Source organism: Miniopterus schreibersii (assembly GCF_964146895.1).
Source record: "Miniopterus schreibersii genome assembly, chromosome: 1".
In the NCBI taxonomy this organism is placed as follows: domain Eukaryota; kingdom Metazoa; phylum Chordata; class Mammalia; order Chiroptera; family Miniopteridae; genus Miniopterus; species Miniopterus schreibersii.
The window spans coordinates 3088044-3103654 of NC_138101.1; the positions used below are offsets into that span (position 1 = coordinate 3088044).

The 15611-nt window shown below is 56.6% G+C and overlaps 2 protein-coding genes across 3 annotated transcripts in view; one reads left to right on the forward strand and one right to left on the reverse strand.

Moving 5' to 3' along the window:
• Positions 1–15611, reverse strand: part of STK32B (serine/threonine kinase 32B) — a 616411-nt gene that overhangs the window by 153248 nt on the left and 447552 nt on the right. The gene's annotated exons all lie outside the window — the stretch shown is intronic.
• LOC308557045 (janus kinase and microtubule-interacting protein 1) overlaps positions 1–15611 on the forward strand; it is a 64174-nt gene that overhangs the window by 13617 nt on the left and 34946 nt on the right. Inside the window, exon 2 of one of the 2 annotated variants that reach the window (XM_081137005.1) lies at positions 3364–3515. The exons of the other annotated variant lie outside the window; for it this stretch is intronic. The gene's annotated coding sequence lies outside the window, so the exon portion shown is untranslated. The remainder of the gene's footprint in view (positions 1–3363; positions 3516–15611) is intronic. 2 annotated transcript variants of the gene reach the window in all.

Sequence of the window (15611 nt, forward strand, 5' to 3'; positions counted from 1 at the left end):
TCCGCAGGTTTCCCCACTGCTTGGTTCCTTTGCAGCGGTTTCTCCATCCCTGGGGGGGGCGGGGCAGGAAGCAGGTGCTGGGCTTGGCCACCGAGGCAGGGCCAGGGGTGGGGACAGGAAGCGGGAGGGGCGGAGTCAGGCTCGAATTTTAAGGTCAGCGGGCCGGCTCCTTGGCGGAGCTGCACCTGGGGCAGGAGGGCAGGGACAGAGCTGGGGACAGGGAGGAGAGGAGTCAGGCGGGAGGCGTGGCCAGCGGTGTGTGAGGCCTGGAGGCAGGACCCAGCCTGGGGCTTCCCTGGGCTGAGGAGGTGGTGGCTCTGCCCTGGGTAGTGGCCTTGGAGGGGAGCAGAGGGGCTGCACTAATGCTTAGGGGTGCACAGGCTGTTCTCCAGGTCAGCCTGCAGCAGGGGCTACTTGGCATCAGACCCCGCAGCGGTCACCTTACTTAGTCCGTGCAGGGTTATCTTTGGTTCAGGCGATGTGACTTGATGTAGGTCCCACTAAGGGATGGAGCCAGGATTCCACTCTGGGGCTGCCTGACCGTGGAGTCCAGGCTTTGGCGGGTGGCCCGGGCCTTTAGGGGCAGGAGTCTTGGCAATCCTGGAGGGCTTCCTGGAGCAGGTGGTGCTGTGGCTTATAAACCTTTACTTGACTATAAGGATGAAGCCAGGGTAAGAAGAGCGCAGGATTGGGAGTGAAGAGCTGGGTTGAAATCCTGCCCCCCTGTGCACATTTGGACGAGACACACCCTCTCTGGGCTCCGGGAATCGAACCTCGATCTCCTGGATCATAGGTCGATGCTCAACCGCTGAGCCGTGCCAGCTGGGCAGGCCATTATTATTTTTACATTGTGAACATAAAACTGTACAAAATTAGTGGAAGTATTAGAAAAAGGAAAAACACACACGTATTTGTTTGTATTCCCACCACCCTTTGAACTACTGCTCTAGTGTTTTTTTCAGCCCTGTCCAGAGACGGAGTGCACGTGGAGAGACGTGTGTCAATGGAACATTTTACTTTTTGTGTGGAATGGAGGGGGGGGACTGTTTCAGAACTCACTTATTTGTGCCCTGGTTCTATTATTCCTAAGCTGTGTGACCTCGGGCCAGTTCCTCAACCTCTCTGAGCCTCCATGGCCCCAGCAGTCCCTTAGAGAATGCCACCCACCTGTCCGGGTTGCTGCTCTCTGACGTTGGTTGGCTTCGTGGGCAAAGAGAGTGTGGAGGGGTCTGTGGTAAGTGGGGGCAGGTAAGGAATAGATGAGGCAGGTCCTTCTCCAGGGCCAGGATTTCGGTTTTCACCCTGAGGGCAGCGGGAGCCAAGGATGGTCTTCAAATATAGTTTACTGTTTCCTGATTCTCAGAAAAGTAGTTGGAGTCTCCAGGGTGGAGGGACCCTGGATCAGGGTAGCCACGGATGAAGGGCGAGCGGGGCTGCATGGGGCCGGGCAGAGTGTGAGGGAGTGGCCAGTGGGGGCAAATGGCAGAGCATAGCAGAAGAAACCCGTCCTCGGCAGGAGCTCAGCAGGAGCAGGCTGTCCTGGTCTAGCTGGGGAGTGCCTGGGGACCAGACCGGAGACCAGGGTGTGGGCCAGGAGCCCTTTCTGAGGAGCCTGTGGGGAGGCTTGGGTCATCTTGCAACTGCTTTAAAGGGCCTCAGAGAAGGACTAGGCTCTGCAGGTGGGGAAACTGAGGCCCACAGCAGCTGTGTGAGCCCCAGAGTGGCTAAGCGTGTTGAGAGGTGCGAGCCCAGGTCCCCTGCTCTTCTGCATCATGGCCGTCCTGGTCCATGCTGCCACCTCCCAAGGACAGGGGGCCCCGCTGTCAGGTGTGTGGCTTGTGGTTTTTAGATACAAAGGCAAAGATCAAGGCTGGCATCAGCTGGCGTCTTGCAACCCTCCTGGCCGAGCCCAGAGTCCCTTCAGCTGGCCTGCCCTGTGCTGGTCGGGGGTCATTCTCTCCCCGATGATGCCTATTCTCGACTGTCACACGCTTTCCTTTCCCTCTTGATTCTCCTGGGAAAGTTTGTTTGTGGTTCAGAGAACCTCCGACGGAGACAGAGATGGGCCGCGTGCCACACACGACTGCTGTTTCATACGGGCCCTGAGGCCCGGGGCCGGGACAAGAATCGTTTTGCTAAATAGGACATGATTGCGATCATTGGTGATATTTGAACGTGAAATGTATCAGTGACAAATTTCCTGGCTTTGATGCTTGTGTTGTGATTTTTTTCACAATGTCCTTGGTCTTAGGAGCTGCAAGGCACAGTATGTAGGGTGAGATGTCACGTTGTCTACAATTTCCTTTCAGATGGTTCATGAAAATAGACATATGTGGCCCTGGCCGGTTTGGCTCAGTGGTTAGAGTGTCGGTCTGTGGACTGAAGGGTCCCAGGTTTGATCCCGGCCCAGGGCACGTACCTCGGTTGCAGGCTCGATCCCCGGCCCTGGTTGGGGCTTGTGCGGGAGGCAACCAATCGATGTGTCTTTCTCACATCAATGTTCCTCTCTCTCTCTCTCTCTCTCTCTCTTTCTGCCCCCCCCCCCCCCCCCGAAAAGCAATGGGAAAGATACCCATGGATTAGGATAGAAAAAAGTCATGTGTAGGACACATCTTTATAGCTGGATGCAGCAGGTGTGGGAAATGTGGGCATGCGCGGGCCTGGGCGAAGGCCTGGGGAGTTCATTGTATTATTCTTGGAACTTTCCTGTAGTTTTGAAACTTTGCGGAATAAAGTTTGTAAGGAGTGTTCCTAGTGGAAGAGGCGCCCTGAGGACCTGCCACCTGCCTGCCCTGTGCTCTCCGGCCCCTTCCGTGCCTCAGTCGCCCTGCGGGGGAGAGAACGGTCCACCCCACAGCACACTCCTGAGCAGCCTCCTGGAGGCCAGTTTTGAAACAGAGCAGAGGCTTTTCACAAAATTCATTCCTCCCTCCATAGAGAAATGAGTACATTTTTAGGCTCTTTGCTTTTGTACTAACGTTCTTCCAGATTTTCGTTTCTCCCCTCCCCTTACGTGTTTCTTGAAGTTTTGCTGCCTTCTGAAATGGCCGGAGTAGTATCTTGTAATTATCCAAACAGAGGGGAGAATAAAGAAATTAATAGGCCCCCTTTTTCTCCATCCGCTGGGGGGTAACCAGTGGCAGGTGGAACCTCCTGAACTTCTCCCCGTGCCCGTGGAAACATAAAAACAGGCAGCTATCTAGTAGGGCTTGGTGTCTCATCCTTTGTTAACCTGGTTAGCCTCCTACTTCTCCTTGAAAACACACCTTGGGGGGGGTCACCTCCTCCAGGAAGCCCCCCAAGCTCTAAGCGCTGACCTCACTCCATTGCAGTCATCTGATCACGAGCCGTCTCCCCCGCCAGATCTTGGGTAACGTGAGGGCAGCAGCTGGTGCCGTTTCACCGTCCGCACTCGAGCTGGGAGCCCAGGAGATGCACAGCCAGTGTCTGTGGAGCGAACGGACGGGCAGGGGAGGCGTCCTGGGCGAGGAAGCCACGTGAGCGGAGCCTCGCAGGTAAGACAAGCCTTCTTGCTCTCAAACACTCTTCCTGGCCCCTGGGGGGAGAGGCCTGGTGTCCACTTTGGGGAACCAGGCCATGCCATCCCAGGGCCCCCATGCCCTGGCTGATTCTGTCCGGGCACTAATGCCCCGTGTGTGCTGGGCAGACGGAGTGGCCATGAGCTAACTGGGTAGGGGCTGTGCCCTCTCTTCTCCCCAGGGCCCAGAAAGGCCAGGCCTGCCAGGGGCCTTGGGGGTCACGGGAGGAAGCGCGAGCCAGGGCTGGAGCCGCACAGGCTTTAGAGGTAGGCGTGGCTGGGTCTTCATCTGTCTAGGACCCCACTCCTCCCTCCGAGAGGCCCCGCTTTCTGCAGCTGGGATCCGTTACTGTTATCTGCACATCCTCTGACTGGTGCCACGGCCAGGTCGCTGCCAGCTCCGGGGAGTCGAAAGTTCAGCAGGATGTGAGGCTGTGGGCCGGCTCCTCAGCCAGTGTGCGTGGCAGTGGAGAGAAAGCGCCCCTTGCCCAAGCAGCCCTCCTGAGCTTGCCCGCAGCCAGTTCAGGCCAGAGGGTCCTGGCCAGTCTGATGGTGGGACTGTGGACAGCGTTTCGGGGGGATTTCTGTCCGAGAGGAGACGGGCTGGGCACTGTGGCAGGGCCCGGCGTGGCATGGGCCCGGAGAGCGGTCATTAGGGGAACTCGTGGAGAAGTGAGAAATTCTGCTTTTCTCTTAGTTGTTATTAGTGTTGAATATCAGTAATGGTTGGCCATTAAAAGTCTACGTAGGTTTGCAAGAATACGCACCTCCGCAGCTTCAGAGCAGGTGTCGTTTCCATTTCGTGATGGCTTCCGCTGAGTGGGAACGTGACTGGAGGGCGTGTTGACTCGCTTCTGATTTTGTGCCAGGCCCTGTGCACCGAGTTGGAGTTTGGAGGTGAGGGCACAGTCCTGCCCTCGAGGCTCACCTGGTCTGGGTGGTTTGGATGTTGAATCACCAACATCTGGGACATGTGGAGGCTCCGCTGCCATCTTCCCACACCAATCTGTTTTGTACTCATGCCCGTGGCATTCAGTCCTGAACAGATGTTGGAGAATTGAGATGGTTTATGTTACAGCGGCTCCGTATCTTGTCTGCATATCCACCTGGTGACGTTCCTTCACGGCTGGGGCTGTGTCATGAATACCTGGTGGTGGTGGTGGTGGTGGCGATGGTGGCGATGGTGGTGGTGGTGGTGATGGTGGTGGTGGTGGTGGGGATGGTGGTGATGGTGGTGGCGGTGGTGGCGATGGTGGTGGCGGTGGTGGCGGCGATGGTGGTGATGGTGGCGATGGTGGTGGTGGTGATGGTGGTGGCGATGGTGGTGATGGTGGTGATGGTGATGGTGGTGGTGGTGATGGTGGTGGTGATGGTGGTGATGGTGATGGTGGCGATGGTGGTGATGGTGGTGATGGTGATGGTGGCGATGGCGATGGTGGCGGTGGTGGTGGTGGTGGTGGTGGTGATGGTGGTGGTGGTGATGGTGGTGGTGGTGATGGTGGTGATGGTGGCGATGGTGGTGATGGTGGCGATGGTGGTGATGGTGGTGATGGTGGTGGTGGTGGTGATGGTGGTGGTGGTGGTGATGGTGGTGGTGGTGATGGTGGTGATGGTGGCGATGGTGGTGGTGGTGGTGGTGGTGGTGGGGATGGGGATGGTGGTGGCAGCGGTGGCGACATGGTGGCGGTGGTGATGGTGATGGGAGGGTGGTGACACTTCGGCAGCCGGGACAAAGGAGGGAGGTCTGGGGAAAGGTGGGGATGAGAAGGGTCCAGGGCCAGGGAGAAGAAGGGGGTGTTGATTTGAGGGTGTGGGTCGAGGCTGATCCTCTCTGGTTCTCAGTTTGGTGTTCCTCTGTGGCCTTAATAAATAAATATTGTGTGGGAGTGTGAGGGGGATCAATGGGGGAAACAGAGGGGGCAGCTGTAATACTTTCAACAATAACGATAAATTAAAAAAGAAAAACCGTTTTCTGCTGTCCCCGAACAGCGTGTGCGGTTCACCCCCAGCTCCTTTTGATTCCGTTACAGATGAATAGATCGCCCTCCGGTTTTATCGTTTTATCGATGACTTGGTTACTGCTGGCATGTAGGACAGGAAGCGTTGTTTTTGGCACTGAGCCCCATCCCGCAGCACTGGGGACCCTAAAAATCCCGTTAGTGTGTTGCACACTGGACGTTTCGGCTCCACGGCCCGGTGCTCTGCTTTCTCTCAGCCTGGCTTCTGCTCAGGCTCGGCTTTCTTGGCCCGAACCCCGCTCCCCGTTTCCTCAGGCCTGCTCCCCTCCCCTCCCCTCGCCTCCGCAGGAACGTTGCACCTTCTCTTTCTAAGAATCCCCTCTGTTCACGCAGCCCCTCCCCTGCCGACCAGGGAAACAGCTTCCATTCGGGCTGGGGTGCCAGCGGGTGCCTCGATGTGGGGACCTTCCCCGAGATGGGGTCGCACCCCGGGGCTGTGACGCATCTTCCCGCGGCCCCCACGGTGCGGCCGCCCCAGGCTTTCCTAGACTAGCCCCTTGCCGGTCCATCTTCTGGTTACCCCCCTGTCCGATGACTCCCTTGGGGTGGATTCGGGAAGTGAAGCTGTTGAGCAAACGCGATCCCTATTTAAAAATTGCCAAGCAGCATTCCAGAAAGGTTGTGCCAATTAGTGCCCACCAGGAGCGGACAGGAATAGCGATTTCCCCGAGTCTGCCAACAGCGAATATTGAGAATCTCCGCCAATGGGATAAATGAGGATTCTCGTTCCGGTTCGCGTTCCCTTGGTTACCAGCGCGGCTGAACATCTTGTCTGTGTGCCGGCCACGTGCTTTTTCTTTTTCGGGGAATTGCTGCTGCTTTATTTATACTAATTTTTCTATTGGCGTGTTGCTTAAAGTGGTTTTGATTTGTGACAGGTTATAATTATTCCCCCCCCCACCTCGTGGTTTGACGTTCCTGCCCTGCGATGCTTTTCCCCTCTGGAGGTTTGCCGCGGGGCCTTGTGTGGACGCTCGGACTTTCTGCCTCCTTCAGTATTTGTTTTTGGGGATGTTCTTATTTTGCGGTTTCTCTGTTTATTTCCATTTGTAACCCACCCGGGAGCCGTTTCGCTGTGAGGATCTAGGTGGAAATCCGGTTTCACTGGTTTCCCGGTAGCTGCTGCACACAGGGCGGGATCAGCTGCTGCCTCCCCCATCAGGCGTCCAGCTCCTGTGTCTGCCCTCTGTCCTGGGCCTTCTCTTCCGTCTCATTGATCTGTCGAGCGGCCTGATTTTTATTCCTAAGGGGGGAGAGAGAGAGAGAGAGAGAGAGAGAGAGGGAGGGAGAGAAACTTCTAGCTTCAAGTTTTCAAACCAGATTTTCTTTCCTAAACTAAAAAAATGGATTTCCGCCCTGGCCGGTGTGGTTCAGTGGTTAGAGCATCAGCCGCGCACGGAAGGGTCTTGGGTTTGATTCCCGGTCGAGGGAACGTACCTGGGTTGCAGGTTTGATCCCCAGCCCCTGTCGGGGTGCATGTGGGAGGCAACCAATTAATGTGTCTCTCTCACATCAGTGTTTCTCTCTCTCCACTTCCCTTCAATTCTCTCTAAAAAATACCAATGGAAAAATTATCCTCAGGCGAGGATTAACAAAATAATAATAATAACAATAATAAAAATAAATAAAAAGATGGATTTCCTGTCTGAGGATGACAGCTACTGTCTGGAGGACCCCAAAAGACCCTGTGAGGGGGATCCTGTACCCCAGCCCCTCTAGAATATCCCCAGTCCCTTCTTTCTTCCTAATCATGTCTCACCCGTGACTCCAAACCCAAACCTTTATTTAACTTACGGACGGTCGCCTGCCACCTCCTCCAGCCAAGCCCTGTGCCGGGGCAGCCGGAGGGACTCAGCGGGGCTTTGTGCTCATTGCCGTGGGCCTGTGTTCACCTGCGGCATCCCCGAGATTCCCACCTGGCGTCGGGGGGCAGGCACACAGCACCGCCTCACTGCTGTCCCTATGCTGGGAGGCTCCTGGCTGTCAGTACTCGGGTCTGAGGCCGCGATCACTGGTGGGAAGCAGGGACACACCTGGGAAAAGCTGGGATGGCCAGAGCGTACACCGTGTGCTGGGCACTCTGTCCACGTCCTGACAGCATCCCTGTGAGGCGGCCCATTCTTATAGTCCTCGCTTTCCAGTTCAGAGGACAGAGACAGAGTGACCTGGCCAGGGTCCCACATGGGGATGGAGCAGAGTCAGCAGGCGGCTGTCACGGGCAGACCACGCGCCAGGCTGGACATCCAGGGACCGTGGAGCTGGGACATCACCGGGGCCTGGCCCAGAGCCGACCTCTAGCCCAGCCTGTGGCCTCCCAGGACGAAGTGGTAGAGAAAGCCTCCAGCTGCTGCTGCCGGAAGCTTCCCAGGTGAAGAAGGGTGAGAGCCTGTCGTTTGCATCCGATCTCAGGTTTGCATCTCAGCAGCAAAGCCTTGGAAGGACCAGGCCCCTGGGGCCGAAGCCAAACGCTTGCAGCAGATGGCATTGGACTAAGTTTTGCAAATCATGAGAAAGGGAATGCAAAACCATCTGCTCGCTGTGTCGGCATCCGACTTTAACTTTTTAACCAGCACAACGAACCCTGTTAGTTACCGTGTTTTATTAAATCTAAGGAGGATGCCGGCAGTGGAGAGACAGGTCATTATTTTTGTACCGTTAAAGAGAGGAAAAAATTATACTGCCCAATACATGATGACAGGGTCAGGTTGTAAAAGCACATCATGATTTCAGAAATGTTAAAAGTGAAAAAGTGTGCACCTTAGAATCATACGTCATAGGGTGAGGCTCACCTGTTTGTTTGTTGGCAGGCCCTGTTGAAGGGCTGGCTCCGTGCTGGGCACAGGGGAGTGAAAAGATGTTCACAGTTCCCGCTCCCCAAATCACGCAGACTGGCCGGGTCATCAGATGTGCTAAGGGAATAGGTGGTCGATTGACAGGTTCATTCAGTCACCAAATACTGTCCAGCACCTACTGTGTGCCAGGCACCGTTCTAGGCACTGGGGACCCCACAGTGAACAAAACTGCTCTTGGAGCTGACTTTCTGCAGCTGTAAGCGTCACCCCAGCAGCAGCTCCCAGACGCTGCTGAGCAGAAATGTTTATGTGCAGAAGTTCTGATTGCCAGGCCCCCTCTGGACATTGCCGCACCCAGACCCAGGACTCTGCGTTTCCCCAGCGCCCGGGGGATCGCGGGGCAGGAGGACTTCAGACCGAGATGTGAGAAGAGCGCTGCATGTCCGGGACTCTCCAGCCCCCTGTGGTGTGGCTGTCCCACGGCAGGCTCAGCTGGTGGGCGTTCAGCAAGTATGGAGTGGGTTTGTCGTTGTCTCCGTTGCAGGCAGCACCTGCTGAAATGTCCCTGCCGCTGTCCCGTCCTTGGTGGGTCAGCGGCTCTGGGGCTGGCTGTTTAAGGGGAGAGTGAGTCCCCGTGGTTCTCTCACCCACCACATCTGGCCCTGGGGCCTGACGGCCTGGGTTCCCCTTCCTCCTCTTTACTGGGCGCTGTTTTTTTCCATTGATTTTTAGAGAGTGAAAGGGAAGGGAGAGAGAGAGAAAAACACGATGTGAGACACCTTGATTGGTTGCCTCCCACACGTGCCTAGGCCGGGGGCCAGGGATTGAACCTGCAACCCAGGTACCTACGTGCCCGTGACCTGGAATCGAACACGAGACCCATTGGTGAGCGGACTGATGCTCTAACCACTGAACCGCACGGGCAAGGGCCCTATTTCAGTGTCTTTAAAGGGCTGGAGACGCATGACAGATTCTTGCTGGGACTTGGGACGCAGCGTCTCCCTGTACCCTCTCGCGGTAGATCCCTTCTGGGAACACAGGCGCGCCATCTCAGCCTCTCTCGCAAAAGGCTTGAAGGGAAAGTGACCGGGTCATTAAAATAACTCTGGGGGCTGACAGGGCTGAGAACTCGGGCCGCCGTAGCCTTGCAGGCCCACGGGCGTGCTGCGCCCTTGCACTCGCCGGCTCCGCTCCGCCCTCCGCGGCCTCCCCGCGGAACCTGCCAGCCTGCGGGGTGTGAGCAGCTGCCTCCCCAGGGCGGCGGGACTGGGGTCAGACAGGGAAGGATGGGCCCTGCGTGGCCGCTCTGGTTCAGCAGCAAGTATTTAGTGAGCGCCTGCCGAATACAGGCACCTGCCTAGACTCTGTGACAAGGGAGACGTGGGATCCGGGCGTTCCGAGCTGGAGGGGCCTCCGAGGGGCTGGTTCGTTCAGTGCTCCGAGGGCTTGCAAGGCTCTCGTGGTACATAAGATCGTAGGTGGCACGTGGGCAGACATTTGGATAGTAGTTATTTTAGTGTGTATCAGAGAAAATATAACCTGCACGCTAGGCCTGTGGTGTTGTGGATGCTGTTGCCTGGAATAAGGTTGATGTGGTATACACGTTTTTAACGTCCATTATGTTGAAGAAAAACATCCAAAGGTAAGTTGCAAAGGGGCCTGAGGGCACTTTTGGGGTTCCCCAAAATGTTCTCTATTTTGGCTGCCAGAACTCTTTGAGCTGGACACTTACGGCGTGAACTGCACCTTAGCAGAGCTGACGTAGAAAGCAAGCACATGTCTGTGTTTCATGCAGAAATCTCAGCAGCTGCTGGGTGACTGAGGTCTGCAAACACTGTCTGGCCCAGATGCTCACTTTTCAGAGGAAGAAAAGAGGCCTGGAGAGGCGATGCTGGCGATGCTGGCCAGGTGCAGGAAGGTGGGGCTCTGGGATGTGGCTTTGGCTGGGTTTGCCTGCTTAGTGTCAAGGAAGGTGGGCGTGGTGGACGGGCACGGGTGTGGCTTGTTCCAGAAGAACAGGCTGTGGGCAGAGTGGCGGGCAGGGGCGGGGTCTGGTAGACTTGCTAAGGACTGCCCCTCTGCGAGAAGATTCTGAAGATGTCCCCCTGCAGGAGTGAGGTTTCCCGAGTGTCACCGTCAAAGGACAGAGTTTAAACTTAGGGGGTTGGTAGTCCCATAAACACTCCCTGGTGTCAGTATCGGATGTTAAAACGGCTCTTGCAAAGCCTTCCTTCCTTCCTTCCTTCCTTCCTTCCTTCCTTCCTTCCTTCCTTCCTTCCTTCCTCCCTCCCTCCCTCCCTCCCTCCCTCCCTCCCTCCCTCCCTCGAAAGCAATGGAAAAATACCCCTGGATGGGGGTTAACAACAACAAGAACCTTGGCTTCCTTCTGGCGGCCTTAGGGCGGTTTCCCGGCCCCAATGGAGCCCGCAGGGTTCCAGGGAGGAAGCCGCCAGACGCTGCTGCCGGGACTGTGGGCCCCGCGGGCGGTCACCCCAGCTCAGGGGGCCGAGAGGGCTGGCGAGGCTGCCCCGAAGCCGGGAGAAGTGTGTGTCTGTCCGTGGACGCAGAGACCGCTGGGGTCAGCAGGCAGGGCTGTGTCCCTGCTGTGTCAGGCCCCGGGCGGGGCCCTGGGCACCCGGAGGTGGACGAGCCGCACACACCGCCCTTGAAGTTCACGGTAGTAAAGGTTCAGGCAGATAGAGCTCTGGCAGGTGGGTGCCACCTCTGTTCATGATCCTGGGCTGGTTACTCCATTTCTCTCTTTTTAAAATCTTTGCTTGAGGACTTTTTCCCCCATTGCTTTTTTTTTTTTTAAATATGTTTTATTGATTTCAGAGAAGGAAACATCAATGATGAGAGTCATTGATCGGCTGCCCCCTGCACGCCCCCCGCTGGGGATCGAGCCCACCACCCGGGCCTATGCCCTGACCAGGAATCAAACCATGACCTCCTGGATCCTAGGTCGATGCTCAGCCGCTGAGCCATGCCCGGCTGGGCCCCATCGCTTTTTTCAGAGAGAGAGAGAGAGAGAGAGAGGGAGCGATCCATGTGAGAGAGACACAATTAATTGGTTGCTTCCTGCACGCGCCCGGACCGGGGCGGGGATGAGCCTGCAACCGAGGTGCACGCCCTTGGTCAGAATCTAACCCGGGACCCTTCAGTCCGTGGGCTGCCACTCTAACCACTGAGCCGAACCTGCTAGGGCCAGTTCCCCCTTATCTGAGATGGGGGTAGGGCAGGAAAATAACAGCATCTGCTTCAAAGAATTACAAAGCTCACCGAGCTAATTACACACGTGAGGCCGGAGCACGGAGCACGCGCCCTCACCTGGGAGCAGCTCGTTTCTCCCTGCAACGTGGTAGACTGCGCTCGCTGTGGGGAGGCGGGCCGGGGCCACTCCTGTCTCTACCTTTCTTCTAGCCCCAGAGCCCAGCAGGAAGCAGCTCTGTAAACTTTGCGGCATGTTTCTTGAAAGAATGGCTGCGACACCGGCCTTGGAGGATGCGGAGTGTAGGCAGGTGGAGACTGGAGCAGAGGGGGCTGTGTTTCCCGTCAGCAGGGGAATGGAAGGGGCGGAGGTGCCATCTGATGTTCTCACCGAGGTCCTGAGACAGGCTCGTGAGCCTGGATAAGAAGTGTTTGGTCAGCCCGGGCTGGTGTGGTTCAGTGGTTAGAGCGTTGGCCCAAGAACTGAAGGGTCACAGATTCAGTTCTGGTCAAGGGTACGCACCTGGGTTGCAGGTTCGATCCCTGCCCCTGTCGGGGCACGTGCAGGAGGCAACCAATCGATGTGTCTCTTTCACATCGATGTTTCTCTTTCTCTGTCTCCCCCCTTTCCTCCCTTCCTTCCACTCTCTCTCAGAATCAATGGAAAAAGTATTCTTGGGTAAGCATTAACAAAAAATAAAAAAATAAAAATAGAAATAAAAAAAGACTTATAAAGAAAGGACCTGACAGAGCAGTCTGCTCAGTTGGGTCTTCGTCTCTGCAGACTGGCCCCGTGCCCCGTGGCCCTGGCAGCGAGTGTGGCACACATCAGCTCCGTGCCTGTCGTGGATGGAAGCCACATGCTTCAAGGCCTGGAAACTTCCCAGGAGGAAGGGAGGCTCTGGACCCTGGGACCTTGCAGAGGCTTCGCTCACATGTTCGCTTGCATTTCGTGGAGTCCAGCACTGAAGCCTGATCTTTGTTTGCTTAGGAAGGAACAAATGCAAAGTGGCCCCACTCCCCTGCCCTGGGGAGACCTGCGGGCCTGAGCCAGCATCGGCTGTATGTCAGTCGGCCACACGGAGCATCTCACTGGGACGCGCTGTCGCTCTGCTCCTGGTCTGAAACGGATGCACCGCAGCCATCAAATCGGTGCCTTCCAGCTGGCATCAGCGTGGAGTGTGCTAGGCTCTGTCAGCGCTGTACAGGCTACCAGCCGGCGGCAGTTCCCGAGAGCTGTCTACAGTGGGTGTCGTGCCCGGTGTTCGTCCCGTCGCTCACTCTCTGAGCCCCTGCTCGGCACCAGGCACTGGGAGGGTCCAGGAGCGCAGAGTGGGCCAGTCTAGTCCTTGCCCTCACGAATAGAATGTTCTGGAAGCTCTGGGTGGGAAGATTTCCGTTTTGTGTTTCCAGTGCTGAGAACAGCATCCAGCAGAGTTGCGGTTCGATAAGTATTTGTTGAATGAACGAATGATGGGGTGGAATGAATGAACGGTTGGGCAGAACAAGTCAGTGGGCGATGCCAGCCCAGTGTGGCCAGGGCCGCCACGTCAGAGGGCGGAACCGTTGCCGTGGGTTCGCTGGAGCGATTGTGGAGGTTTCAGGGGGAGGGGATTTGTGAGTGGGGGAGAAGAGAGCCCAGGCCCTCTGGGCAGGGGGAGGCCCAGAGGTAGGACCCACGCCAGGTGGGGCGTGGGAGTTGGTGGGGCCGAGGGGAGGGGAGTGAGCACTTGGAGAGCTGACACTGGGTTTCAGAGGAAGTGGTGGCAGATGGCGAGGCTGCAGGTGGCAGGGGTAAGGGGACCGGGAAGGACTCCAGGGGGAATTTGGCCAGTAGTGCACTGCCTATGGGGACAGGCGGACAGCAAAGTGAGTGGCGGGAGGAGAGGCCCGTGGGCCCGCGTGTGCTCTCCCAAGCTGGGGTTTTGTCCGGCAGACAATGAGTCCATTCTCCTTTCTCTCTATTTGAAAAGGCACATTCGCCACCAGCTGGGGCTCCCTTTGTGGGGACACATTCGCAGGCCACGGATTTAGACCTGGTGTCAGTTGAGATTCCGGCTCGTGCTCAAAGGAGAGTCCAGCACCACCCCTTCGCCACTTTCGTTGACTGCGCAGCTGGCGCTCAGCGACCGCAGGGTTCAGAGTGAAACACGTCACCGATGTGGACCTGCGGTCGGCGCCGTGTCCGTCTGTCCGGGCTCTGCCTGGGCCGGGGGCTCACGGCCGCGCCCTCTGCCAGGACTCCAGGTCTGTGCCGGGCTGATGCGCAGTCTTTACTCAGCCGCCCGACTTTGGGGCCCCCAGGCCGTTTCCCGTTTCATTGCTGGCGGCAGTTCACATAGCACTGCGCGTCTTTAGGCATCTGGCTCTTTCCTTGTGGGAATTCTCCCCGTAGAATAAGTTCCCAGTGAGCCTGGGCTTCGTAAGTCAGCATCATCTGTTCGGAATTCGATATATAAACCAAAGGCATGCACTTAAGAGACTTTTTAAAAATCCTCACTTGAGGACATGTATTTATTGATTTTAGAAAGTGAGGGGGAGGGGGGAGAGAGAGAGAGACATTGATCAGTTGCCTCCTGTATGTACCCCAACTGAGGACCGAACCTGCAACCTAAGTATGTGCCCTGCCCGGGAATCGAACCCGCCACCTTTTTGTGTACAGGATGACTCTCCAACCAACTGAGCCACCCAGCAAGGGCGAGAGAGAGATATTTTTAAGGGACAATTAAATGCAAATGTCTGTTAATAAAAGAGCTAGATTCTCTAGAATGAACTCTGTTCTAGGCTCACAGAAAGGATTCGACTCAACTTTACCCCCGTGTCCTTGCTAAGGGGCCTCTCCACGGAGTTGGTGAAACGAGCAGGAAGTACTGCAGAGAAGGCCCTTGGCAACAGGCTGGAATTTCTGCTCATCAGAGGGTATTTGGATTTTAGTTGTCTTGGAGCTGACCTCACTTTTTACCAGCATGTTGTGAATCCTGTTATAAAAATACCAGGCCGCGTGCGGGTGGAGGCAGGGAGCTGAGATCTCTAGTGACTCACGTCGGCTCCCAGTTTTCCGTCTGCAGCTCGGAGGTGAGGGTCTCCTCTCGCCTCACCTCCTAGGTTCTGCAAGTGCAGATACAAAAGGAGGTGAAACTGCTGTGTCCGAGGGGAGACGGTACCACGATAGCCGATGCAAGTGCGGCGCAGAGCCAGGCAGGGTCCGCTCAGGCTCGTGCTGGTAGTCTGGTTATCTCGGGTCACTGCAGTGCTGACTGGGTCCCTCTAGCATTTTTCCTGCATCCCCAGTACACTTCTTTCCTGTGGCCGCCAGAAAGAATTCCTGCAAACTGGGGGGCTTCAGCCAGCAGGATTGTGCTCCGTCGTGGTTCTGGTTCTGGAGGCCAGGGTCCAAAATCAAGGTGCTGGCTGGCCCATGCTCCCTAGGGCTCTGTGGGAGGGTCCTTGCCTCTTCCACCTGCTGGTGGCTCTTGGTTTTCTCGGTTCTTTGGCTGTGGCCACATCACTCCAGTCTCTTTCCTCTCTTCTGCGTGTCTCTTATAAAGACACTTGTCACTGGGTTTAGGGCCCACCCTAGTCCAAGATGATCTAAACTTAAGGAGATCTTTAACTTAATTTCATCTGCAAAGACCCTTTTTCCAAGTCAGGACACAGTCATGGCTCTGAGAGATACTGTATGAACACAGCTTTTCGGAGACACCATTCTTCCCGCTCCCGGCATCATCAGCGAAAGCCGAGCTGTGCGGCCTCCGACCTGCTGCCCTCCCAGAGCTCTGGCCCTTGCCTCCCTGAGCCTAGTTCCCCCGCCCTGACCCTTCCGCTTGCTTCTAGAACCCTGTCACCGAGACGCTTTGCTCTGATGAGAGCAGGGAACTTGGTGGGGACCAGAGTGGACCCTGGTGCCCGGTGTGTTGGCTGGTGTTGGTGGGCACTGCGTCAGGCTGAGAGTGAATCTGCCCACGCCGAGTGTGGCTTGTAGTTCAGGCTCGGCAAACACCCACCTCCCGGGAGCAAGTCCTGATGGGCTCAGCCTCGAATGCATTTCTCAAGTCC